The sequence below is a fragment of the Bombina bombina genome, chromosome 3 (assembly GCF_027579735.1).
Source record: "Bombina bombina isolate aBomBom1 chromosome 3, aBomBom1.pri, whole genome shotgun sequence".
Classification (NCBI taxonomy): domain Eukaryota; kingdom Metazoa; phylum Chordata; class Amphibia; order Anura; family Bombinatoridae; genus Bombina; species Bombina bombina.
The window spans coordinates 554,879,578-554,905,720 of record NC_069501.1 but is presented as its reverse complement, the minus strand read 5'-3'; the positions used below and the strand labels follow the sequence as shown (position 1 = coordinate 554,905,720).

Genomic DNA, 26,143 nt, shown 5'->3' with positions numbered 1-26,143 from the left:
CAAATGGTTGTAAAAGCTTCTCTGAGATCACCTTTGTTCAGAAAAAGCAGGCATGCATGGCTTTGTCATTTATGGCAATTAGAAGGCTGTTAATTGCAGCTGTGTACCACATTTGAAATTCCTGCTTGTAAGGTTTATTTTTGCTGTAGTGTAGACACCTCCCACCCTTTTCCAAACAGCTCTTCCCCCACTGGTCAACACCATCTTAGGTACTGACAGTCTACCATTATGCAGATTGGGGCTTTTTTGTTTTTACTGGCAGCCAGTCTATGTAACTTTATTTTTTAATTTTATTTCTTCTGTTATGTGTGATCAGTCCACGGGTCATCATTACTTCTGGAATATAACTCCTCCCCAACAGGAAATGCAAGAGGATTCACCCAGCAGAGCTGCATATAGCTCCTCCCCTCTACGTCAGTCCCAGTCATTCTCTTGCACCCAACGACTAGATAGGATGTGTGAGAGGACTATGGTGATTATACTTAGTTTTTATGACTTCAATCAAAAGTTTGTTATTTTAAAATAGCACCGGAGCGTGTTATTACTTCTCTGGCAGAGTTTGAGGAAGAATCTGACAGAGATTTTTTACTATGATTTTAACCGGAGTCGTTAAGATCATATTGCTGTTCTCGACCATCTGAGGGAGGTAAAGGCTTCAGATCAGGGGACAGCGGGCAGATGAATCTGCATTGAGGTATGTGGCAGTTTTTATTTTCTGAATGGAATTGATGAGAAAAGCCTGCCATACCGTTAAAATGACATGTATGTATACACTTCAGTATTCTGGGGATGGTATTTCACCGGAACTACTGTGTTAAAGGTCACTAATCCTTTTAATAACTATTCTCATGTTAAACGTTTTTGCTGGAATGTAGAATCGTTTACATTGCTGAGGTACTGTGTGAATAAATATTTGGGCATTATTTTCCACTTGGCAGTTTTTTGCTTTATTTGTGACAGTTTCGTTTCTCTTCACTGCTGTGTGGGAGAGGGAGGGGCCGTTTTTGGCGCTCTTTGCTACGCATCAAAAAATTCCAGTCAACTACTTTTATATTTCCTGCATGATCCGGTTCATCTCTGACAGATCTCAGGGGTCTTCAAACTTCTTTGAAGGGAGGTAAATTCTCTCAGCAGAGCTGTGAGAATTCTTATAGTGACTGTGTATAAAAAACGTTGTTTTGTTTTCTTATGTACAAATTTAATTAGGGTTGTTTTTTACTAATGGGAACAAACCTTTGCTAAAAGTTGTGTTGTTTTAAAGTTTGATGCAATAACTGTTTTTCAGTTCATTATTTCAACTGTCATTTAATCGTTAGTACCTCTTTGAGGCACAGTGCGTTTTTTTGCTAAAAAAGATTATAACCAAGTTGTAAGTTTTCTTGCTAGTGTGTTAAACATGTCTGACTCAGAGGAAGATATCTGTGTCATTTGTTCCAATGCCAAGGTGGAGCCCAATAGAAATTTATGTACTAACTGTATTGATGCTACTTTAAATAAAAGTCAATCTGTACAATGTGAACAAATTTCACCAAACAGCGAGGGGAGAGTTATGCCGACTAACTCGCCTCACGCGACAGTACCTGCATCTCCCGCCCGGGAGGTGCGTGATATTTTGGCGCCTAGTACATCTGGGCGGCCATTACAGATAACATTACAAGATATGGCTACTGTTATGACTGAAGTTTTGTCTAAATTACCTGAACTAAGAGGCAAGCGTGATCACTCTGGGGTGAGAACAGAGTGCGCTGACAATGCTAGGGCCATGTCTGATACTGCGTCACAGCTCGCAGAGCATGAGGACGGAGAGCTTCATTCTGTGGGTGACGGTTCTGATCCAAACAGATTGGACTCAGATATTTCAAATTTTAAATTTAAATTGGAGAACCTCCGTGTACTACTAGGGGAGGTCTTAGCAGCTCTCAACGATTGTAACACTGTTGCAATACCAGAGAAACTGTGTAGGTTGGATAAATACTTTGCGGTACCGGCGAGTACTGACGTTTTTCCTATACCTAAGAGACTAACTGAAATTGTTACTAAGGAGTGGGATAGACCCGGTGTGCCGTTCTCACCCCCTCCAATATTTAGAAAGATGTTTCCAATAGACGCCACCACTCGGGACTTATGGCAAACGGTCCCCAAGGTGGAGGGAGCAGTTTCTACTTTAGCTAAGCGTACCACTATCCCGGTGGAGGATAGCTGTGCTTTCTCAGATCCAATGGATAAAAAATTAGAGGGTTACCTTAAGAAAATGTTTGTTCAACAAGGTTTTATATTACAACCCCTTGCATGTATCGCGCCGATTACGGCTGCGGCAGCATTTTGGATTGAGTCGCTTGAAGAGAACCTTAGTTCCTCTACGCTAGACGACATTACGGACAGGCTTAGAGTCCTTAAACTAGCTAATTCTTTCATTTCGGAGACCGTAGTACATTTAACCAAACTTACGGCTAAGAACTCAGGATTCGCCATACAGGCACGCAGGGCACTGTGGCTAAAATCCTGGTCAGCTGATGTTACTTCTAAGTCCAAATTACTTAATATACCTTTCAAGGGGCAGTCCTTATTCGGGCCCGGTTTGAAAGAAATTATCGCTGACATTACGGGAGGTAAGGGCCACGCCCTACCTCAAGACAAGGCCAAAGCTAAGGCTAGACAGTCTAATTTTCGTCCCTTTCGGAATTTCAAAACAGGAGCAGCATCAACCTCCACTGCACCAAAACAGGAAGGAGCTGTTGCTCGTTACAGGCAAGGCTGGAAGCCTAACCAGTCCTGGAACAAAAGCAAGCAGGCCAGGAAACCTGCTGCTGCCCCAAAGACAGCATGAACCGAGAGCCCCCGATCCGGGACCGGATCTAGTAGGGGGCAGACTCTCTCTCTTCGCCCAGGCCTGGGCAAGAGATGTTCAGGATCCCTGGGCACTAGAGATCATATCTCAGGGATACCTTCTAGACTTCAAATTATCTCCCCCAAGAGGGAGATTTCATCTGTCAAGGTTGTCAACAAACCAGATAAAGAAAGAAGCGTTTCTACGCTGCGTACAAGATCTGTTAACAATGGGAGTGATCCATCCGGTTCCGTGGTCGGAACAAGGACAAGGGTTCTACTCAAACCTGTTTGTGGTTCCCAAAAAAGAGGGAACTTTCAGGCCAATCTTAGATTTAAAGACTCTAAACAAATTCCTAAGAGTTCCATCGTTCAAAATGGAAACTATTCGGACAATCTTACCCATGATCCAAGAGGGTCAGTACATGACCACAGTGGATTTAAAGGATGCTTACCTTCACATACCGATCCACAAAGATCATCACCGGTATCTAAGGTTTGCCTTCTTAGACAGGCACTACCAGTTTGTAGCTCTTCCATTCGGATTGGCTACGGCTCCAAGAATCTTCACAAAGGTTCTGGGTGCCCTTCTAGCGGTACTAAGACCGCGAGGGATTTCGGTAGCTCCGTACCTAGACGACATTCTAATACAAGCTTCAAGCTTTCAAACTGCCAAGTCTCATACAGAGTTAGTTCTGGCATTTCTAAGGTCGCATGGATGGAAAGTGAACGAAAAGAAGAGTTCTCTCTTTCCTCTCACAAGGGTTCCATTCTTGGGGACTCTTATAGATTCTGTAGAAATGAAAATTTACCTGACAGAAGACAGGTTAACAAAACTTCAAAATGCATGCCGCGTCCTTCATTCCATTCAACACCCGTCAGTAGCTCAATGCATGGAGGTGATCGGCTTAATGGTAGCGGCAATGGACATAGTACCTTTTGCACGCCTACACCTCAGACCGCTGCAATTATGCATGCTAAGTCAGTGGAATGGGGATTACTCAGATTTGTCCCCTACTCTGAATCTGAATCAAGAGACCAGAAATTCTCTTCTATGGTGGCTTCATCGGCCACACCTGTCCAGGGGAATGCCATTCAGCAGGCCAGACTGGACAATTGTAACAACAGACGCCAGCCTACTAGGTTGGGGCGCTGTCTGGAATTCTCTGAAGGCTCAGGGACTATGGAATCAGGAGGAGAGTCTCCTTCCAATAAACATTCTGGAATTGAGAGCAGTTCTCAATGCCCTTCTGGCTTGGCCCCAGTTAATAACTCGGGGGTTCATCAGGTTTCAGTCGGACAACATCACGACTGTAGCTTACATCAACCATCAGGGAGGGACAAGAAGCTCCCTAGCAATGATGGAAGTATCAAAGATAATTCGCTGGGCAGAGTCTCACTCTTGCCACCTGTCAGCAATCCACATCCCGGGAGTGGAGAACTGGGAGGCGGATTTCTTGAGTCGCCAGACTCTTCATCCGGGGGAGTGGGAACTTCATCCGGAGGTCTTTGCCCAAATACTTCGACGTTGGGGCAAACCAGAGATAGATCTCATGGCGTCTCGCCAGAACGCCAAACTTCCTCGCTACGGGTCCAGATCCAGGGATCCGGGAGCAGTTCTGATAGATGCTTTGACAGCACCTTGGAACTTCAGGATGGCTTATGTGTTTCCACCCTTCCCGCTGCTTCCTCGATTGATTGCCAAAATCAAACAGGAGAGAGCATCAGTAATTCTAATAGCACCTGCTTGGCCACGCAGGACTTGGTATGCAGATCTAGTGGACATGTCATCCTGTCCGCCTTGGTCTCTACCTCTAAGACAGGACCTTCTGATACAGGGTCCATTCAAACATCAAAATCTAACTTCTCTGAAGCTGACTGCTTGGAAATTGAACGCTTGATTTTATCAAAACGTGGTTTTTCTGAGTCGGTTATTGATACCCTGATTCAGGCTAGGAAGCCTGTTACCAGAAGGATTTACCATAAAATATGGCGGAAATACCTATACTGGTGCGAATCCAAAGGTTACTCCTGGAGTAAGGTTAGGATCGCTAGGATATTGTCTTTTCTACAAGAAGGTTTAGAAAAGGGTTTATCAGCTAGTTCTTTAAAGGGACAGATTTCAGCTCTGTCCATCTTGTTACACAGACGTCTGTCAGAAAATCCAGACGTCCAGTCCTTTTGTCAGGCTTTAGCTAGGATCAAGCCTGTGTTTAAAGCTGTTGCTCCACCATGGAGTTTAAACTTAGTTCTTAACGTTTTACAGGGTGTTCCGTTTGAACCCCTTCATTCCATTGATATAAAAATGTTATCTTGGAAAGTTCTGTTTTTAATGGCTATTTCCTCGGCTCGAAGAGTCTCTGAGTTATCAGCCTTACATTGTGATTCCCCTTATCTGATTTTTCACTCAGACAAGGTAGTTCTGCGTACTAAACCTGGGTTTTTACCTAAGGTAGTCACTAACAGGAACATCAATCAAGAGATTGTTGTCCCATCCTTGTGTCCAAATCCTTCTTCAAAGAAGGAACGTCTTTTACACAATCTGGATGTAGTTCGTGCCCTCAAGTTCTACTTGCAGGCAACTAAAGATTTTCGCCAAACTTCTTCCTTGTTTGTCGTTTACTCTGGACAGAGGAGAGGTCAAAAAGCTTCTGCTACCTCTCTCTCTTTTTGGCTTCGTAGCATAATACGTTTAGCCTATGAGACTGCTGGACAGCAGCCTCCTGAAAGAGTTACAGCTCACTCCACTAGAGCTGTGGCTTCCACTTGGGCCTTTAAGAATGAGGCCTCTGTTGAACAGATTTGCAAGGCTGCAACTTGGTCTTCGCTTCATACTTTTTCCAAATTTTACAAATTTGACACTTTTGCTTCTTCGGAGGCTATTTTTGGGAGAAAGGTTCTTCAGGCAGTGGTTCCTTCTGTATAATGAGCCTGCCTATCCCTCCCGTCATCCGTGTACTTTTGCTTTGGTATTGGTATCCCAGAAGTAATGATGACCCGTGGACTGATCACACATAACAGAAGAAAACATAATTTATGCTTACCTGATAAATTCCTTTCTTCTGTTGTGTGATCAGTCCACGGCCCGCCCTGTTTTAAGGCAGGTAAATATCTTTTAAATTATACTCCAGTCACCACTTCACCCTTGGTTACTCCTTTCTCGTTGATTCTTGGTCGAATGACTGGGACTGACGTAGAGGGGAGGAGCTATATGCAGCTCTGCTGGGTGAATCCTCTTGCATTTCCTGTTGGGGAGGAGTTATATTCCAGAAGTAATGATGACCCGTGGACTGATCACACAACAGAAGAAAGGAATTTATCAGGTAAGCATAAATTATGTTTTCTCCAACATTGGTGTGTCCGGTCCACGGCGTCATCCTTACTTGTGGGATATTCTCTTCTCCAACAGGAAATGGCAAAGAGTCCCAGCAAAGCTGGTCACATGATCCCTCCTAGGCTCCGCCCACCCCAGTCATTCTCTTTGCCGTTGCACAGGCAACATTTCCACGGAGATGGTTAAGAGTTTTTTGTAGTTTTATTCTTCTATCAAGTGTTTGTTATTTTAAAATAGTGCTGGTATGTACTATTAACTCTGAAACAGAAAAGGATGAAGATTTCTGTTTGTAAGAGGAAGATGATTTTTAGCAGACAGTAACTAAAATCGATTGCTGTTTCCACACAGGACTGTTGAGATGAAGTAACTTCAGTTGGGGGAAACAGTTAGCAGTCTTTTCTGCTTAAGGTATGACTAGCCATATTTCTAACAAGACCATGTAATGCTGGAAGGCTGTCATTTCCCCTCATGGGGACCGGTAAGCCATTTTCTTAGTTAAACATAAAAGAATAAAGGGCTTCAAAAAGGGCTTAAAAACTGGTAGACATTTTTCTGGGCTAAAACAATTGCTTTACTAGGCATATTATGCAGATTCTAACTAATTATTGGTATTATAATCTTGGGGAACGTTTAGAAAAACGGCAGGCACTGTGTTGGACACCTTTTTCAGATGGGGGCCTTTCTAGTTATAGACAGAGCCTCATTCTGGGACTGTATAGGGGTTAAATGTAAAAACGGCTCCGGTTCCGTTAATTTAAGGGTTAAAGCTCTGAAATTTGGTGTGCAATACTTTTAATGCTTTAAGACACTGTGGTGAAATTTTGGTGAATTTTGGACAATTCCTTCATACTTTTTCACATATTCAGTAATAAAGTGTTTTCAGTTTGAAATTTAAAGTGACAGTAACGGTTTTATTTTAAAACGTTTTTTGTGCTTTGTTGACAAGTTTAAGCCTGTTTAACATGTCTGTACCATCAGATAAGCTATGTTCTATATGTATGAAAGCCAATGTGTCTCCCCATTTAAATTTATGTGATAATTGGGCCATAGTGTCCAAACAAAGTAAGGACAGTAATGCAACAGATAATGATATTGCCCAAGATGATTCCTCAAATGAGGGGAGTAAACATGATACTACATCATCCCCTACTGTGTCTACACCAGTTATGCCCACACAGGAGGCCCCTAGTACATCTAGTGCGCCAATACTTATTACCATGCAACAATTAACGGCTGTAATGGATAACTCCATAGCAAATCTTTAATCCAAAATGCCTACTTATCAGAGAAAGCGCGATTGCTCTGTTTTAAACACTGAAGAGCAAGAGGACGCTGATGATAACTGTTCTGACATACCCTCACACCAATCTCAAGGGGCCATGAGGGAGGTTTTGTCTGATGGAGAAATTTCAGATTCAGGAAAAATTTCTCATCAAGCTGAACCTGATGTTGTGACATTTAAATTTAAATTAGAACATCTCCGCGCACTGCTTAAGGAGGTGTTATCTACTCTGGATGATTGTGACAATTTGGTCATTCCAGAGAAATTATGTAAGATGGACAAGTTCCTAGAGGTTCCGGTGCCCCCCGACGCTTTTCCTATACCCAAGCGGGTGGCGGACATAGTAAATAAGGAGTGGGAAAGGCCCGGCATACCTTTTGTTCCCCCCCCCTATATTTAAGAAATTATTTCCTATAGTCGACCCCAGAAAGGACTTATGGCAGACAGTCCCCAAGGTCGAGGGGGCGGTTTCTACTCTAAACAAACGCACTACTATTCCTATCGAAGATAGTTGTGCTTTCAAAGATCCTATGGATAAGAAATTAGAGAGTTTGCTTAAAAAGATTTTTGTACAGCAAGGTTACCTTCTACAACCAATTTCATGCATTGTTCCTGTCACTACGGCAGCGTGTTTCTGGTTCGAGGAACTAGAAAAATCGCTCAGTAAAGAATCTTCGTATGAGGAGGTTATGGACAGAGTTCAAGCACTTAAATTGGCTAACTCTTTTGTTTTAGATGCCGCTTTGCAATTAGCTAGATTAGCGGCGAAAAATTCAGGGTTTGCTGTCGTGGCGCGCAGAGTGCTTTGGCTAAAGTCTTGGTCAGCGGATGTGTCTTCCAAGACAAAATTGCTTAACATTCCTTTCAAAGGTAAAACATTATTTGGACCTGATTTGAAAGAGATTATTTCAGACATCACTGGGGGAAAGGGCCACGCCCTCCCACAGGATAGGTCTTTTAAGGCTAATAATAAGCCTAATTTTCGTCCCTTTCGCAGAAACGGACCAGTCTCTAATTCTGTATCCTCTAAGCAAGAGGGTAATACTTCACAACCCAAACCAGCCTGGAAACCAATGCAAGGCTGGAACAAGGGTAAGCAGGCCAAGAAGCCTACCACTGCTACCAAAACAGCATGAAGGGATAGCCCCCGATCCGGGACCGGATCTAGTGGGGGGCAGACTTTCTCTCTTTGCTCAGGCTTGGGCAAGAGATGTTCAGGATCCTTGGGCGCTAGAAATAGTTTCTCAAGGTTATCTCCTGGAATTCAAGGAACTACCCCCAAGGGGAAGGTTCCACAGCTCTCAATTATCTTCAAACCAAATAAAGAGACAGGCATTCTTACATTGTGTAGAAGACCTGTTAAAGATGGGAGTGATACATCCAGTTCCAATAAGAGAACAAGGAATGGGATTTTATTCCAATCTGTTCATAGTTCCCAAAAAAGAGGGAACATTCAGACCAATTTTGGATCTAAAGATCCTAAACAAATTTCTCAGGGTACCATCGTTCAAAATGGAAACTATTCGAACGATCCTACCTACTATCCAGGAAAATCAATTTATGACTACCGTGGATTTAAAGGATGCGTACCTACATATTCCTATCCACAAGGAACATCATCAGTTCCTAAGGTTCGCTTTTCTGGACAAGCATTACCAGGTTATGGCACTTCCATTTGGATTAGCTACTGCTCCAAGGATTTTCACAAAGGTACTAGGGTCCCTTCTAGCGGTTCTAAGACCAAGGGGCATTGCAGTAGTACCTTACTTGGACGACATCCTGATTCAAGCGTCGTCCCTGTCAAAAGCAAAGGCTCATACGGACATCGACCTAGCCTTTCTCAGATCTCACGGATGGAAGGTGAACAAAGAAAAAAGTTCTCTGTCCCCGTCAACAAGAGTTCCCTTCTTGGGAACAATAATAGATTCCTTTAGAAATGAGGATTTTTCTGACAGAGGTCAGAAAATCAAAACTTCTAAGCTCTTGTCAAGTACTTCATTCTGTTCCTCGTCCTTCCATAGCGCAGTGCATGGAAGTAATAGGATTGATGGTTGCAACAATGGACATAGTTCCTTTTGCACGAATTCATCCAAGACCATTACAACTGTGCATGCTCAGACAGTGGAATGGGGATTATACAGACTTGTCTCCGACGATTCAAGTAGATCAAAAGACCAGAGATTCACTCCGTTGGTGGCTGACCCTGGACAATCTGTCACAGGGAATGAGCTTCCGCAGACCAGAGTGGGTCATTGTCATGACCGACGCCAGCCTAGTGGGCTGGGGCGCAGTCTGGGAATCCCTGAAAGCTCAGGGTCTATGGTCTCGGGAAGAGTCTCTTCTCCCGATAAACATTCTGGAACTGAGAGCGATATTCAATGCTCTCAGAGCTTGGCCTCAACTAGCAAAGGCCAAATTCATAAGGTTTCAGTCAGACAACATGACGACCGTTGCATATATCAATCATCAGGGGGGAACAAGGACTTCCCTGGCGATGAAAGAAGTGACCAAGATAATTCAATGGGCGGAGGATCACTCCTGCCACTTGTCTGCGATCCACATCCCAGGAGTGGAAAATTGGGAAGCGGATTTTCTGAGTCGTCAGACATTCCATCCGGGGGAGTGGGAACTCCATCCGGAAATCTTTGCCCAAATAACTCAATTATGGGGCATTCCAGACATGGATCTGATGGCGTCTCGTCAGAACTTCAAGGTTCCTTGCTACGGGTCCAGATCCAGGGATCCCAAGGCGACCCTAGTAGATGCACTAGTAGCACCTTGGACCTTCAACCTAGCTTATGTATTCCCACCGTTTCCTCTCATCCCCAGGCTGGTAGCCAGGATCAATCAGGAGAGGGCCTCGGTGATCTTGATAGCTCCTGCGTGGCCACGCAGGACTTGGTATGCAGACCTGGTGAATATGTCATCGGCTCCACCATGGAAGCTACCTTTGAGACAGGACCTTCTTGTTCAGGGTCCATTCGAACATCCGAATCTGGTTTCCCTCCAACTGACGGCTTGGAGATTGAACGCTTGATTTTATCAAAGCGTGGGTTTTCAGATTCTGTAATAGATACTCTGATTCAGGCTAGAAAGCCTGTAACTAGAAAAATTTACCATAAAATATGGAAAAAATATATCTGTTGGTGTGAATCTGAAGGATTCCCATGGAACAAGATAAAAATTCCTAAGATTCTATCCTTTCTACAAGAAGGTTTGGAGAAAGGATTATCTGCAAGTTCTCTGAAGGGACAGATCTCTGCTTTATCTGTTTTACTTCACAAAAGACTGGCAGCTGTGCCAGATGTTCAAGCATTTGTTCAGGCTCTGGTTAGGATCAAGCCTTTTTACAGACCTTTGACTCCTCCCTGGAGTCTAAATCTAGTTCTTTCAGTTCTTCAAGGGGTTCCGTTTGAACCCTTACATTCCGTAGATATTAATTTATTATCTTGGAAAGTTTTGTTTTTGGTTGCAATTTCTTCTGCTAGAAGAGTTTCAGAGTTATCTGCTCTGCAGTGTTCTCCGCCCTATCTGGTGTTCCATGCAGATAAGGTGGTTTAGCGTACTAAGCCTGGTTTTCTTCCGAAAGTTGTTTCCAACAAAAATATTAACCAGTTGTACCTTCTTTGTGTTCGAATCCAGTTTCAAAGAAGGAACGTTTGTTACACAATTTGGACGTAGTCCGTGCTCTAAAATTCTATTTAGAGGCTACTAAAGATTTCAGACAAACATCTTCCTTGTTTGTTGTTTATTCTGGTAAAAGGAGAGGTCAAAAAGCGACTTCTACCTCTTTCCTTTTGGCTTAAAAGCATTATCCGATTGGCTTATGAGACTGCCGGACGGCAGCCTCCTGAAAGAATCACAGCTCACTCCACTATGGCTGTGGCTTCCACATGGGCCTTCAAGAACGAGGCTTCTGTTGACCAGATATGTAAGGCAGCGACTTGGTCTTCACTGCACACTTTTGCCAAATTTTACAAATTTGATACTTTTGCTTCTTCGGAGGCTATTTTTGGGAGAAAGGTTTTGCAAGCCGTGGTGCCTTCTGTTTAGGTAACCTGATTTGCTCCCTCCCTTCATCCGTGTCCTAAAGCTTTGGTATTGGTTCCCACAAGTAAGGATGACGCCGTGGACCGGACACACCAATGTTGGAGAAAACAGAATTTATGCTTACCTGATAAATTAAGTAAATTAATTAAATTAAGTAAAGAAAGTAATTTATCAGGTAAGCATAAATTCTGTTTTTTTATAATATTTTATATTTTTCTCCATCAAGAGCAAATGTTTCCTATTGTGTAAGTTCCTCCCTCCGTCCTTTACTGTTCCATAGTGTAGGGCCCCATTCCTCCCTCTTCCTTCATAATCTTTTTTTTTTTTTTTTTTTTTTTTTTGTAGTGTAGAACCGATCCACCTGCCTCCCTCTTTTTACTTCCCACCACTCTCCTTCAAGACCAACAATGATTGTTACAGAGACACAAACAGTATCACTCTATATTACGATCGGCGATCTGACTTCATATCTTAAGGGAGCACAATCAGTTCTCGCTTACCATATGAAGGTAGGTGACTTCTGCCCCCTGGTTGTGGCTCCTGCTGTCTAATCTGACAGTAGGCACCGCAACAAGCGTCTTTGTGTTGGATGTAGGTACTACATCAACACACAGTACTTTGCCAGTGTACTGTGATGTAATACCTACGTCTAAATGGCACAAAACTCCACCTTTTCTAGTGGGTCTGAGACCCTCCTCACCACATATCATTTATGTTATGTCTTCTGGACAGGATTGACAGTTGCCCATATTAATTGCATTATTTTTTTTTATTATATATATATATATATATATATATATATATATATATATATATATATATATATATATATATATATATATATATATATATATATATATATATATATATATATATATATATATATATATATATATATAGTGTATGACCAAAGATGAACAATCTAGGTATTACAAAACTGCTATGCGTGAAGGCAAACATACCGACATACAACAATTGTAGGACTGGGTATGGACATATGAAACCATTTATAATATTAACATCGGCACAGTTGGCTCTGCAAGTCAAGGATGGTCAAATGTGCCTTGGGTTATTCAGTTGTTTCTCATTTTACTTTTGATACCTCATAGTCCAGTATCTCTCGTAGAAAGTTAAAAACACAGTAGGGAGGGGAAAAAAAAAAGGTAATAGAGGGGGTGGGGGGAAAGTTAGGGTGTCTCCTGTGTATTAATGGGGGAATGTCTCTATCCAGGTTGTCCAGATTTCAAGGTAAGTGTCCATTTTATCTAGGACCGAATAAGAATAGGATTACATTTTCTGTAAAAAATGTTCTGTAGCAATGATTTGTGAAATGGTAGGGGGAGATTTTTGCTTCCAAGTTTTCGCAATTTCGAGCTTAACGGACATTAGTAAGTAGATAGCTAGGAATTTTTTTGTCGGGGAGATTGCAGGGAAGTCTAAGTGAAGGAGACAAGTTTGTGGACTGAGTGTGGGGGTAATGCGTAGTGATTTAAAGATGTCAAACATCTGTGCCCATATAGGCTCAATTTTAGGACAGGACCACCAAATGTGGCTCTGTGTACCTAGTAATCCGCATCCTCTCCAGCAGGTAGGGGGGGTTGTTGTAAATTTTATGCAGGGCAGTAGGGACCAGGTGCCAGCGTACTGTGATCTTATAATGCAATTCCCATAGGGTCGCACAATGTAAGAGGTTTTTAGGTGAATAGGATCTCTCTATGCCAGGAGTCAGTCAGCAGTAAAATTTAATTCACTTTCCCAAGCTAAATGTTGTGAAATCTTATGGTGGGAGTAAGGATCAAGGAGTAACTCGTAATGGAACACCAATGTCCCCTTAAGAGGGAGGGCTTGTGTCCATCTCTGTTCCCAAATGGTAACCTCTCTAATATTATTCTTTATGAAACCCCACTCTCTAATGATAGAACAGAGGCGGAATGCTTCAAATTGGAGAATAGAAGGAAATATATTGTTGATACAGATATTATGGTATGACAGTGTGTTTGTATGGTCTTAGAGGTCCGAAACAAAGGTGATAGCAAGTTTTTTCCAGACGGACATGTGAGAATCAGGGAGGCAAAAGAGGGAACTGGCGATTGTCTGGCGTGGAGAAGGGTGAGGCGCAATATTAGGCAAGTGTCTAATCTGTTCCCAGAATTGTAAGGTGTCTATAATCACAGGATGGCTGGTTTTAAAGGGACACTGAACCCAATTTTTTTCTTTTGTGATTCAGATAGAGCATGCAATTTTAAGCAACTTTCTAATTTACTCCTATTATCATTTTTTCTTCGTTTTCTTGCTATCTTTATTTGAAAAAGAAGGCATCTAAGCTTTTTTGGGGTTCAAACCTCTGGAGAGCACTTTTTTATTGGTGGATGAATTTATCCACCAATCAGCAAGGACAACCCAGGTTGTTCACCAAAAATGGGCCGGCATCTAAACTTACATTCTTGCATTTAAAATGTCATGCTCTATCTGAATCATGAAAGAAAAGATTTGGGTACAGTGTCCCTTTTAAGATCACTCCTACGGTGCGAGTGGTTTCCGGGCAGGTCACATAAATGTAGACCTAGAGGTAGAAGAGATTGCTCCACTTCCCCCCACAAGGCGACAGTAGCCATTTTACTCCAGCTCATCAGGTGAGTCAGACGGGCAGCTTGGTAATATAGGATGATATTAGGTAGACTAAGTCCACCAATAGTAGTCTTTCTTTGTAGGGTCTGTTTGGAAGTTCTGGGTTTTTTGCCTTTTCAGATGTATGAGGTGATAAGGCTCTGTAGCTTGTTAAGAATGGGCCTGGGGACATTGATCGGGAGGGAGCGGAAGAGATAAGTATATTTTATTATTTATATACATGTATTGAGTTCTACAGCAGGGTTATCAAACTCAAAGTATCTGGGGAACAATGGTCAAGTGTTCTTCTCCCATGGGGGCCGCTTGAACTGATTCAGTGCTCGGAAACTGTATATACTAGGAAATGGAAGTGACATTTATCCAAGTAGTAGTGAATAGTGGGAGTTGTAGCCCACAATAGACATACACAGTTGTATATTTATCTTGTGAGTACCAAGTGAAGTGATCATTTTGGAACTGTATAGCAATGTAAAAAGTGATATTTACCCAACGCAGTGCATGGTGGGAGTCTACACTGGATGCTTTGTCTTTAGATTTGTCTTGTGAGTGAAATAGAGAATATCAACTAGTTACAACTTAGAACCTTAAAAAATTGACAGCCCAAATTAATGGTTTACCTATTAAACAAGGGAGGGCCAGATGAAACTATCTTGAGGGCCGCATTTGGCCCTGGGGCTTGTACTTTGAGACCACTGTTCTACAGCTTTATTTGCTACATTACATATTTCTAGGCTGGGCAGTGGAAGAGTCTTAAACTTTATTTATTTTTTGTAATTTTTTTTAAAAAATATTTATCTATCCCCAACAAAAAAGGGAACAAAAAAATAAATATATAATCTATATAAAAAAATAAACAGATTGGTTGCTACACAGGGCAAAATTACATTTACATATATTTCGTAAATACGTCATCTCGACTATGAGCATAAATCTTTGTTTTTTACATTCATTTTGTTGGGACTTTTCCATTTTCTCTCTTAATAATCTTAACTCTAAATATACATCAACACATACAGTGGATATAAAAAGTCTACACACCCCTGTTAAAATGTCAGGTTTCTGTGATGTAAAAAAATGAGACAAAGATAAATAATTTCAGAACTTTTTCCACCTTTAATGTGACCTATAAACTGTACAACTCAATTGAAAAACAAACTGAAATGTTTTAGGTAGAGGGAAGAAAAAATATAACAATAAAATAATCTGGTTGAAACACCTTTTGATTTTATTACAGCACTCAGTCTTTTTGGGTATGAGTCTATCAGCATGGCACATTTTGACTTGGCAAGATTTGCCCACTCTTCTTTGCAAAAGCACTCAAAATCTGTCAGATTGCGAGGGCATCTTCTGTGCACAACCCTCTTCAGATCACCCGACAGATTTTCAATCGGATTCAGGTCTGGGCTCTGGCTGGGCCATTCCAAAACTTTAATCTTCTTCTGGTGAAGCCATTCCTTTGTTGATTTGGATGTATGCTTTGGGTCGTTGTCATGCTGAAAGATGAAGTTCCTATTCATGTTTTTCTAGCAGAAGCCTGAAGGTTTTGTGCCAATATTGACTGGTATTTGGAACTGTTCATAATTCCCTCTAGCTTAACTAAGGCTTATAATATAAATATATATATATATATATATATATATATATATATATATATATATCTATCTCAAGAAGAGAACGGCACTCACTGGGTCTTATCCATAACAATTTATTACATATGACGTCTCGTGGTCTCCCCCGTCACATTTGCACGCTTGGAGTGCACAACATACACGGAGCTGCATAAGGTAATCGGTTGCTACGCTACGAAATCAGCCTGAAAGCTCCGATTCAAACCTTTGGTGCTCCCTAATTGTGTATCTTCGATCTTTTACCTTTGAACATTTGTGGAGCGATTTAGTGCGTGAGTTTGGAAACTGACCTTTTGTATAAGGATCCAGCAACCTGTCAGCACTACGGCTCATTATTATTGTGTATATACATGTTTGTCTACTTATATAACTGTATACCTGTATTTTAACAAGACAAGAGTGTCTTTTTATACTATTGAAAATATACTTTTAAAAATAAATCTATGGTTCAAAAACTCTGCTATATATTGTATAGTGTGATCATATTGAGAGAGATATAGATTAGACACATACATCCTTACATATAATATCCCCTAACTCCCTATACCACTGAAAACGGACAACGGTGACCATCTGGAGATACACCATACACTGGAGGATCGTGGACAAACGAGAAGGGAGTAAAGGAACAGAGTATAACCATAGAAGTGCATTTTTAGTACCTCACTACTTGAGGGCACACCAGGTGAGCGCGGATAATTCCCCCACTGTTATCTATGTATTATTTTTGAACGTATTACACGAAGTGTGCCCCTGTGCGCCTGTCTTCTTCTATACTTTTCCAGACAATTCGAGAGGAACCTCACCTTGCGGGGGATCATCTTCACATCAGACGGGCTGCACATACCTATAGCACACGGGAACTAGTTGTTGTGGACTATATGGAATATTGTACATCCACAGACTGTCCATCTGAATAAGACTGCTATTTTATACTAACTGTAAATTGTTTCACACATAGATATATATCTATATACAAAAATATATCTATTCTTACTAGTGGATGAGAATACACATATATATTGTGAATAGCAGTTTAAACATCTACTTCAAGCGCTGATTATTTTCTTGTTTTTATATATATATATATATATATATATATATATATATATATATATATATATATATATATATATATATATATATATATATATATATATGTATGTATGTGCACACTTATGCAACCACATTATTTTAGTTTTTTTTTGTTTTCTTCCCTCCACCTAAAGATTTCAGTTTGTTTTTCAATTGAGTTGTACAGTTTATAGGTCACATTAAAGGTGGAAAAAGTTCTGATATGATTTATCTTTGTCTCATTTTTTACACCACAGAAACCTGACATTTTAACAGGGGTGTGTAGACTTTTTATGTCCACTGTATATAAAATAAAATACCAAAGGAAAAAAAGGGGGAAGAAAAAAGAGGGAAAAAAAAGAGAAAAGTAATAATTTCTCCTCTACCCCCCTGCACCTCCCTTCCTTCCCCTCCGCACCTCTCTCCCTTCCTTCCCCTCCGCACCAGGCAATCACTGTTCCCTATATCCCAATATCCAAGCTGCTGGAAAGTCACCTAGTATCACCAGGTCTGCAAAACTGTCAGAATCCAAAAACGGATATAATATACGTTTCTGAATAGATAGTAGATATGTTTTAATTATGGGGAGCCACCCTATCAGAAATTTCTTGATTTCCTTTTCTTTTGCTGTTTTTAGGTGGAAAGATTCAAATGTTATTTGAGTTTGTATTTCTTTAATAAGAACTGGAAGGCAAAAGAGGCACTGGGTTTCTCTATTTTTAACTATGAGTTGCCTAATCAACAGTATTATAGTATTTAAAATATTTCTCCGCCATTATTAACATGCGTATTAAGGAGGAAGACATTTTCTAAATCAAAGGAAATATATAATTTGTACAATTTGTTAAGCCAAAAAGCCACTTTCCTCAAACTGCTCAATCTTGGGGCAAGAAAAGGTTTGACAGGGATACATTCTTGCCATTTTAGCAGGCGTACAATAGTAGTTATATATGTTTCATGTGTGTTTCCAACTTATTGATATCAGACATTTATCTAGCGCATTAAAACTTGCTTTAATTTTTTACATGTCTATATTTGGAAAAAATGGTATCCATATATTACAGAGCTTTTCTCCAACATTGGTGTGTCCGGTCCACGGCGTCATCCATAACTTGTGGGAATATTCTCTTCCCCAACAGGAAATGGCAAAGAGCACAGCAAAAGCTGTCCATATAGTCCCTCCCAGGCTCCGCCCCCCCCAGTCATTCTCTTTGCCGCTCTGAACAAGTAGCATCTCCACGGAGATGGTGAAGAGTATGTGGTGTTTAGTTGTAGTTTTTTATTCTTCTATCAAGAGTTTGTTATTTTAAAATAGTGCTGGTATGTACTATTTACTCTGAAACAGAAAGAGATGAAGAGTTCTGTTTATAAGAGGAGTATGATTTTAGCAGCAGTAACTAAAATCGATTGCTGTTCCCACACAGGACTGTTGAGCTGAGAGAACTTCAGTTGGGGGGAACAGTTGGCAGACTTTTCTGCTCAAGGTATGACTAGCCATTTTTCTAACAAGACTGTGTAATGCTGGAAGGCTGTCATTTTTCCCTCATGGGGATCGGTAAGCCAGTTTCTTAGTCTCAAATAGAATAAAGGGCTTATTATGGGCTATAAACTGGTAGACACCTTTATGGGCTAAATCGATTGCTTTATTTAGGCATTATATGCAGTTTGAAGTATAATTTCACACTTTATAACTTTGGGGAAGGTTTTTTTGCGCCAGGCACTTGTTAAGACACCTTCCCAGTCAGGAAGGGCCTTTCTCTGTAGTAGGCAGAGCCTCATTTTCGCGCCATTACTGCGCAGTTACTTTTGAGAACAGTACATGCAGCTGCATGTGTGAGGGTCTGGAATTCACTGAAAAAGTTCCTAGAAGGCTTCATTTGGTATCGTATACCCCCCTGGGATTGGTGAAGTCGCAGCAAAGGCTGAGGCTGGGACTGTAAGGGGGTTCCGGTTTCCACATTTTAAGGGTTAACAGCTTGAAATTTGGGGTGCAATACTTTGAATGCATTAGGACACTGTGGTGAAAATTTGGTAAAGATTGGATAATTCCTTCATAGTTTTTCACATATTCAGTAATAAAGTGTGCCCTGTTTAAAATTTAAAGAGACAGTAGCGGATGTATCTTCCAAGACAAAATTGCTTAATATCCCTTTCAAAGGTAAGACCCTCTTTGGGCCAGAATTGAAAGAAATTATTTCAGACATCACTGGGGGAAAGGGCCATGCCCTCCCACAAGATAGGCCTTTCAAGGCTAAGACTAAGTCCAATTTTCGTTCCTTTCGCAATTTCAGGAACGGACCGGCCTCCAACTCTGAAGCCTCTAGACAAGAGGGTAACGCTTCCCAGACTAAACCAGCTTGGAAACCGATGCAAGGCTGGAACAAGGGTAAACAGGCCAAGAAGCCTGCTGCTGCTACCAAGACAGCATGAAGGGGTAGCCCCCGATCCGGGACCGGATCTAGTAGGGGGCAGACTCTCTCTTTGCTCAGGCTTGGGCAAGAGATGTTCAGGATCCCTGGGCACTAGAAATAGTCTCTCAGGGTTATCTTCTAGAATTCAAGGAACTACCCCCAAGGGGAAGGTTCCACATGTCTCACTTATCTTCAAACCAAATAAAGAGACAGGCATTCTTACATTGTGTAGAAGACCTGTTAAAGATGGGAGTGATACACCCAGTTCCAACTGTGGAACAAGGTCAGGGGTTTTACTCAAATCTGTTTGTAGTTCCCAAAAAAGAGGGAACTTTCAGACCAATTCTGGATTTAAAAAGTTCCATCGTTCAAAATGGAAACCATTCAAACAATTTTACCCACAATCCAGGAGGGTCAATTTATGTCTACCATGGAATTAAAGGATGCGTATCTACATATTCCTATCCACAAAGATCATTATCAGTTCCTAAGGTTCGCCTTTCTGGACAAGCATTACCAGTTCATGGCTCTCCCATTCGGGCTAGCCACTGCTCCAAGGATTTTCACAAAGGTGCTCGGGTCCCTTCTAGCGGTTCTAAGACCAAGGGGTATTGCAGTGGCACCTTACCTGGACGACATTCTAATCCAAGCGTCTCTTTCCAAAGCAAAGGCTCATACAGACATTGTTCTAGCCTTTCTCAGATCTCACGGGTGGAAGGTGAACGTAGAAAAGAGTTCCCTGTCCCCGTCGACAAGAGTTCCCTTCTTGGGAACAATAATAGATTCTTTAGAAATGAAGATTTTCCTGACAGAGGTCAGAAAGTCAAAGCTTCTAAACGCTTGTCAAGTTCTTCTCTCTATTCTGCAGCCTTCCATAGCTCAGTGCATGGAAGTAGTAGGGTTGATGGTTGCAGCAATGGACATAGTTCCTTTTGCTCGAATTCATCTAAGACCATTACAACTGTGCATGCTCAAGCAGTGGAATGGGGACTATACAGACTTGTCTCCAATGATTCAAGTAGACCAGATGACAAGAGACTCACTCCGTTGGTGGTTGACCCAGGATCACCTGTCCCAGGGAATGAGTTTCCGCAGACCAGAGTGGGTCATCGTCACGACCGACGCCAGTCTATTAGGCTGGGGCGCGGTCTGGGATTCCCTGAAAGCTCAGGGTCTATGGTCTCGGGAAGAGTCTCTTCTCCTGATAAACATTCTGGAACTGAGAGTGATATTCAATGCTCTCCGGGCTTGGCCTCAACTAGCGAAGGCCAGATTCATAAGATTCCAGTCAGACAACATGACTACTGTTGCTTACATCAACCATCAGGGGGGAACAAGGAGTTCCTTGGTGATGAGGTGTCCAAGATCATCAAATGGGCGGAGGATCACTCCTGCCACCTATCAGCAATCCACATCCCAGGAGTAGACAACTGGAACTTCACCCGGAGGTGTTTGCCCAGTTGACTCAATTATGGGGCATTCCAGACATGGATCTGATGGCGTCTCGTCAGAACTTCAAGGTTCCTTGCTACGGGTCCAGATCCAGGGATCCCAAGGCGACTCTAGTGGATGCATTAGTGGCGCCTTGGTCCTTCAACCTAGCTTATGCGTTTCCACCGTTCCCTCTCCTTCCCAGGCTGGTAGCCAGGATCAAACAGGAGAGGGCCTCGGTGATTCTGATAGCTCCTGCGTGGCCACGCAGGACTTGGTATGCAGACCTGGTGAATATGTCATCGGCTCCACCATGGAAGCTACCTTTGAGACAGGATCTTCTAGTACAAGGTCCATTCGAACATCCAAATCTAGTTTCTCTGCAGCTGACTGCTTGGAAATTGAACGCTTGATTTTATCCAAGCGCGGGTTTTCGGATTCAGTGATAGATACTCTGGTCCAAGCCAGAAAACCTGTGACTAGAAAGATTTACCATAAAGTATGGAAAAGATATATCTGTTGGTGTGAATCCAAGGGATTCTCATGGAGTAAGATTACAATTCCCAGGATCCTCTCCTTTCTCCAAGAGGGTTTGGATAAAGGATTGTCAGCGAGTTCTCTAAAAGGACAGATTTCTGCTCTATCTGTCTTGTTACACAAACGACTGGCAGCTGTGCCAGATGTTCAAGCTTTTGTACAGGCTTTGGTCAGGATCAAGCCTTTTTACAGACCTTTGACTCCTCCCTGGAGTCTAAATTTAGTTCTTTCAGTTCTTCAAGGGGTTCTGTTTGAACCCTTACATTCCATAGATATCAAGTTATTATCTTGGAAAGTTCTGTTTTTGGTTGCTATTTCTTCTGCTAGAAGAGTTTCTGAATTATCTGCTTTGCAGTGTGATCCACCCTATCTGGTGTTCCATTCAGATAAGGTGGTTTTGCGTACCAAGCCTGGTTTTCTTCCAAAAGTTGTTTCCAACATGAATATTAACCAGGAAATAGTTGTTCCTTCTTTGTGTCCGAATCCAGTTTCAAAGAAGGAACGTTTGTTACACAATTTAGATGTAGTACGTGCTTTAAAGTTCTATTTAGAAGCAACAAAGGATTTCAGACAAACTTCTTCTTTGTTTGTTGTTTATTCCGGTAAGAGGAGAGGACAAAAAGCTACTGCTACCTCTCTTTCTGGCTGAAAAGCATCATCCGATTGGCTTATGAGACTGTCGGACGGCAGCCTCCTGAACGAATCACAGCTCACTCTACCAGGGCTGTGGCTTCCACATGGGCCTTTAAGAACGAGGCTTCTGTTGATCAGATATGTAAGGCAGCGACTTGGTCTTCTCTGCACACTTTTGCCAAATTCTACAAATTTTATACTTTTGCTTCTTCGGAGGCTATTTTTGGGAGAGGTTTTGCAAGCCGTGGTGCCTTCTGTTTAGTTAACCTGATTTGCTCCCTCCCTTCATCCGTGTCCTAAAGCTTTGGTATTGGTTCCCACAAGTTATGGATGACGCCGTGGACTGGACACACCAATGTTTGAGAAAACAGAATTTACGCTTACCTGATAAATTACTTTCTCCAATGGTGTGTCCGGTCCATGGCCCGCCGTGGTTTTTTTAATCAGGTTTGAAAAAATTCTTTCTCTATACACTACAGTCACCACGTCACCCTATAGTTTCTCCTTTTTTTCTCCTAACCGCCGGCCGAATGACTGGGGGGGCGGAGCCTGGGAGGGACTATATGGACAGCTTTTGCTGTGCTCTTTGCCATTTCCTGTTGGGGAAGAGAATATTCCCACAAGTTATGGATGACGCCGTGGACCGGACACACCGTTGGAGAAAGTAATTTATCAGGTAAGCATAAATTCTGGTTTTCAAAAAGGTTTGACTTTGTTTGTTTAACATTATACTATACAGTAGGGAAATTGATGGGGCCCCGATTTTAAACTTCAAAATACACATTTTAATATTGGACCATGGGGCAGCCTCACTATCATACCAAATCCTAGTGTTGATGTAGTGTCTTACTTGCAAATAAGCATAGAAGTTACTATTAGGTATATTAAACAGTTGAGTTAGATTTTCAAATGAAGCCATTTGTCCATTCTCTGCTAATAGTTGGTAGATAGATTTTAGGCCATTTCTGGCCCATCCTCCTAAAGACTTTCTGATTGTTTCCAGGACAAAATTGCGGGTTACCTGTTATAGGTAGGTAGTCAGAAAAAGAATAGTCTACACCTATTAACGCACAGAATTTATGCCATACGGCAATAATATTCTTAAATGATATTAAGCTCTGTATGTTATTTGGTAGTTCTCTAGGAGAGATATGTAGTATAGCTTTCAATGAAAATGGAGAAACATAAAAGCTCTCTAAATCATCTGAGGAAAACCAGTTAGTTTCAGCTAGCCAGTCTACAGCAATTTTGGCTAAGGCAGCTAGATTATAAAAACCCTATATTGGGTAAAGCCATACCTGCAGAGCTACGTAATTGCATCAATTTGTCAAAAGCAATACGCGTTTTTTCTTCCCACTCCAAATAAATTTAGAAAAACTAGAATTTAGTTTCCGAATGTCCATTTTACTTAATATTAGGGGGAGATTTTGTAATGGGTTTAAAAGTTGTGGAAAATTAATTGTTTTGATAAGACTAATTCTATCCGAGACTGACATGGGAAAAGAAGCCCATAATTCTAGATCTGCTTTAATTTTCTGTAATAATGCTTCATAATTAAGTCTATACCAATGTTGTGGATTTTTATGTAAATATGTTCCAAGATATCTGAGAGAGTCAACTTCCTTGAACGGATTTTTTGGTATACTATAACTAGTTTTATGTATCCACATCAATTCACTTTTGTTATAATTTACCTTATAGCCCGAAAAGGAACTAAAAAAATTCAAACACTCTAGGATTAATGGTATAGCTAGAGCTGTATTATACAAACAAATTAAAAGATCATCAGCATATAATAAAATTTTGAGAGTATGTTTGCCTATAGGAATTCATTCTAGCTTATCTCTTAGCCAAATGGCTAGAGGTTCTAACACTAAGTTAAAAAGTAGTGGGGACAAGGGACAACCTTGTCTATTACCTTTTTTTTTTTTTAGAATTATGCCTGGTGTTAAAGACCTGTTAACCAATAGGAAAGAAGTTGGGCTACTGTATAGATTACGCACAAAGTGGACAAATTGATTTTTAAATCCAAACTTCTCCAGTTCTATTAATAGATATTTCTTTCATGTAAATAGCAAGAGTCCATGAGCTAGTGACGTATGGGATATACATTCCTACCAGGAGGGGCAAAGTTTCCCAAACCTCAAAATGCCTACAAATACACCCCTCACCACACCCACAAATCAGTTTTACAAACTTTGCCTCCTATGGAGGTGGTGAAGTAAGTTTGTGCTAGATTCTACGTTGATATGCGCTCCGCAGCAGGTTGGAGCCCGGTTTTCCTCTCAGCGTGCAGTGAATGTCAGAGGGATGTGAGGAGAGTATTGTCTGTTTGAATTCAATGATCTCCTTCTACGGGGTCTATTTCATAGGTTCTCTGTTATCGGTCGTAGAGATTCATCTCTTACCTCCCTTTTCAGATCGACGATATACTCTTATATATATATATATACCATTACCTCTGCTGATTTTCGTTTCAGTACTGGTTTGGCTTTCTACAAACATGTAGATGTGTCCTGGGGTAAGTAAGTCTTATTTTCTGTGACACTCTAAGCTATGGTTGGGCACTTTTTTAATAAAGTTCTAAATATATGTATTCAAACATTTCTTTGCCTTGACTCAGGATGTTCAACATTCCTTATTTTCAGACAGTCAGTTTCATATTTGGGATAATGCACTTGAATCAATTATTTTTCTTACCTTAAAAATTTGACTTTTTTCCCTGTGGGCTGTTAGGCTCGCGGGGGCTGAAAATGCTTCATTTTATTGCGTCATTCTTGGCGCAGACTTTTTTGGCGCAAAAAATCTTTTCTGTTTCCGGCGACATACGTGTCGCCGGAAGTTGCGTCATTTTTGCCATTCTTTTGCGCCAAAAATGTCGGCGTTCCGGACGTGGCGTCATTTTTGGCGCCAAAAGCATTTAGGCGCCAAATAATGTGGGCGTCTTATTTGGCGCTAAAAAAATATGGGCGTCGCTTTTGTCTCCACATTATTTAAGTCTCATTTTTCTTTGCTTCTGGTTGCTAGAAGCTTGTTCCTTGGCATTTTTTCCCATTCCTGAAACTGTCATTTAAGGAATTTGATCAATTTTGCTTTATATGTTGTTTTTTCTCTTACATATTGCAAGATGTCTCACGTTGCATCTGAGTCAGAAGATACTTCAGGAAAATCGCTGTCTGGTGCTGGAACTACCAAAGCTAAGTGTATCTGCTGTAAACTTTTGGTAGCTGTTCCTCCAGCTGTTGTTTGTATTAATTGTCATGACAAACTTATTAATGCAGATAATATTTCCTTTAGTAATGTACCATTACCTGTTGCAGTTCCATCAACATCTAATGTTCAGAATGTTCCTGATAACATAAGAGATTTTGTTTCTGAATCCATCAAGAAGGCTATGTCTGTTATTCCTCCTTCTAGTAAACATAAAAAATCTTTTAAAACTTCTCTTTATACAGATGAATTTTTAAATGAACATCATCATTCTGATTCTAATGACTCTTCTGGTTCAGAGGATTCTGTCTCAGAGGTTGATGCTGATAAATCTTCATATTTATTTAAAATGGAATTTATTCGTTCTTTACTTAAAGAAGTACTAATTGCTTTAGAAATTGAGGATTCTGGTCCTCTTGATACTAAATCTAAACGTTTAGATAAGGTCTTTAAATCTCCTGTGGTTATTCCAGAAGTTTTTCCTGTTCCTGGTGTTATTTCTGAAGTAATTTCCAGAGAATGGAATAATTTGGGTAATTCATTTACTCCTTCTAAACGTTTTAAGCAATTATATCCTGTGCCGTCTGACAGATTAGAATTTTGGGACAAAATCCCTAAAGTTGATGGGGCTATTTCTACCCTTGCTAAACGTACTACTATTCCTACGTCAGATGGTACTTCGTTTAAGGATCCTTTAGATAGGAAAATTGAATCCTTTCTAAGAAAAGCTTATCTGTGTTCAGGTAATCTTCTTAGACCTGCTATATCATTGGCTGATGTTGCTGCAGCTTCAACTTTTTGGTTGGAAACATTAGCGCAACAAGTAACAGATCATGATTCTCATAATATTCTTCTTCTTCTTCAACATGCTAATAATTTTATCTGTGATGCCATTTTTGATATTATCAGAGTTGATGTCAGGTTTATGTCTCTAGCTATTTTAGCTAGAAGAGCTTTATGGCTTAAAACTTGGAATGCTGATATGTCTTCTAAATCGACTCTACTTTCCATTTCTTTCCAGGGTAACAAATTATTTGGTTCTCAGTTGGATTCTATTATCTCAACTGTTACTGGTGGGAAAGGAACTTTTTTACCACAG

At 41.0% G+C, this 26,143-nt stretch overlaps 1 protein-coding gene across 1 annotated transcript in view; it reads left to right on the top strand.

Moving 5' to 3' along the window:
- The window catches only part of HNRNPR (heterogeneous nuclear ribonucleoprotein R), a 175,570-nt gene that overhangs the window by 56,591 nt on the left and 92,836 nt on the right, over positions 1-26,143 (top strand). The gene's annotated exons all lie outside the window — the stretch shown is intronic.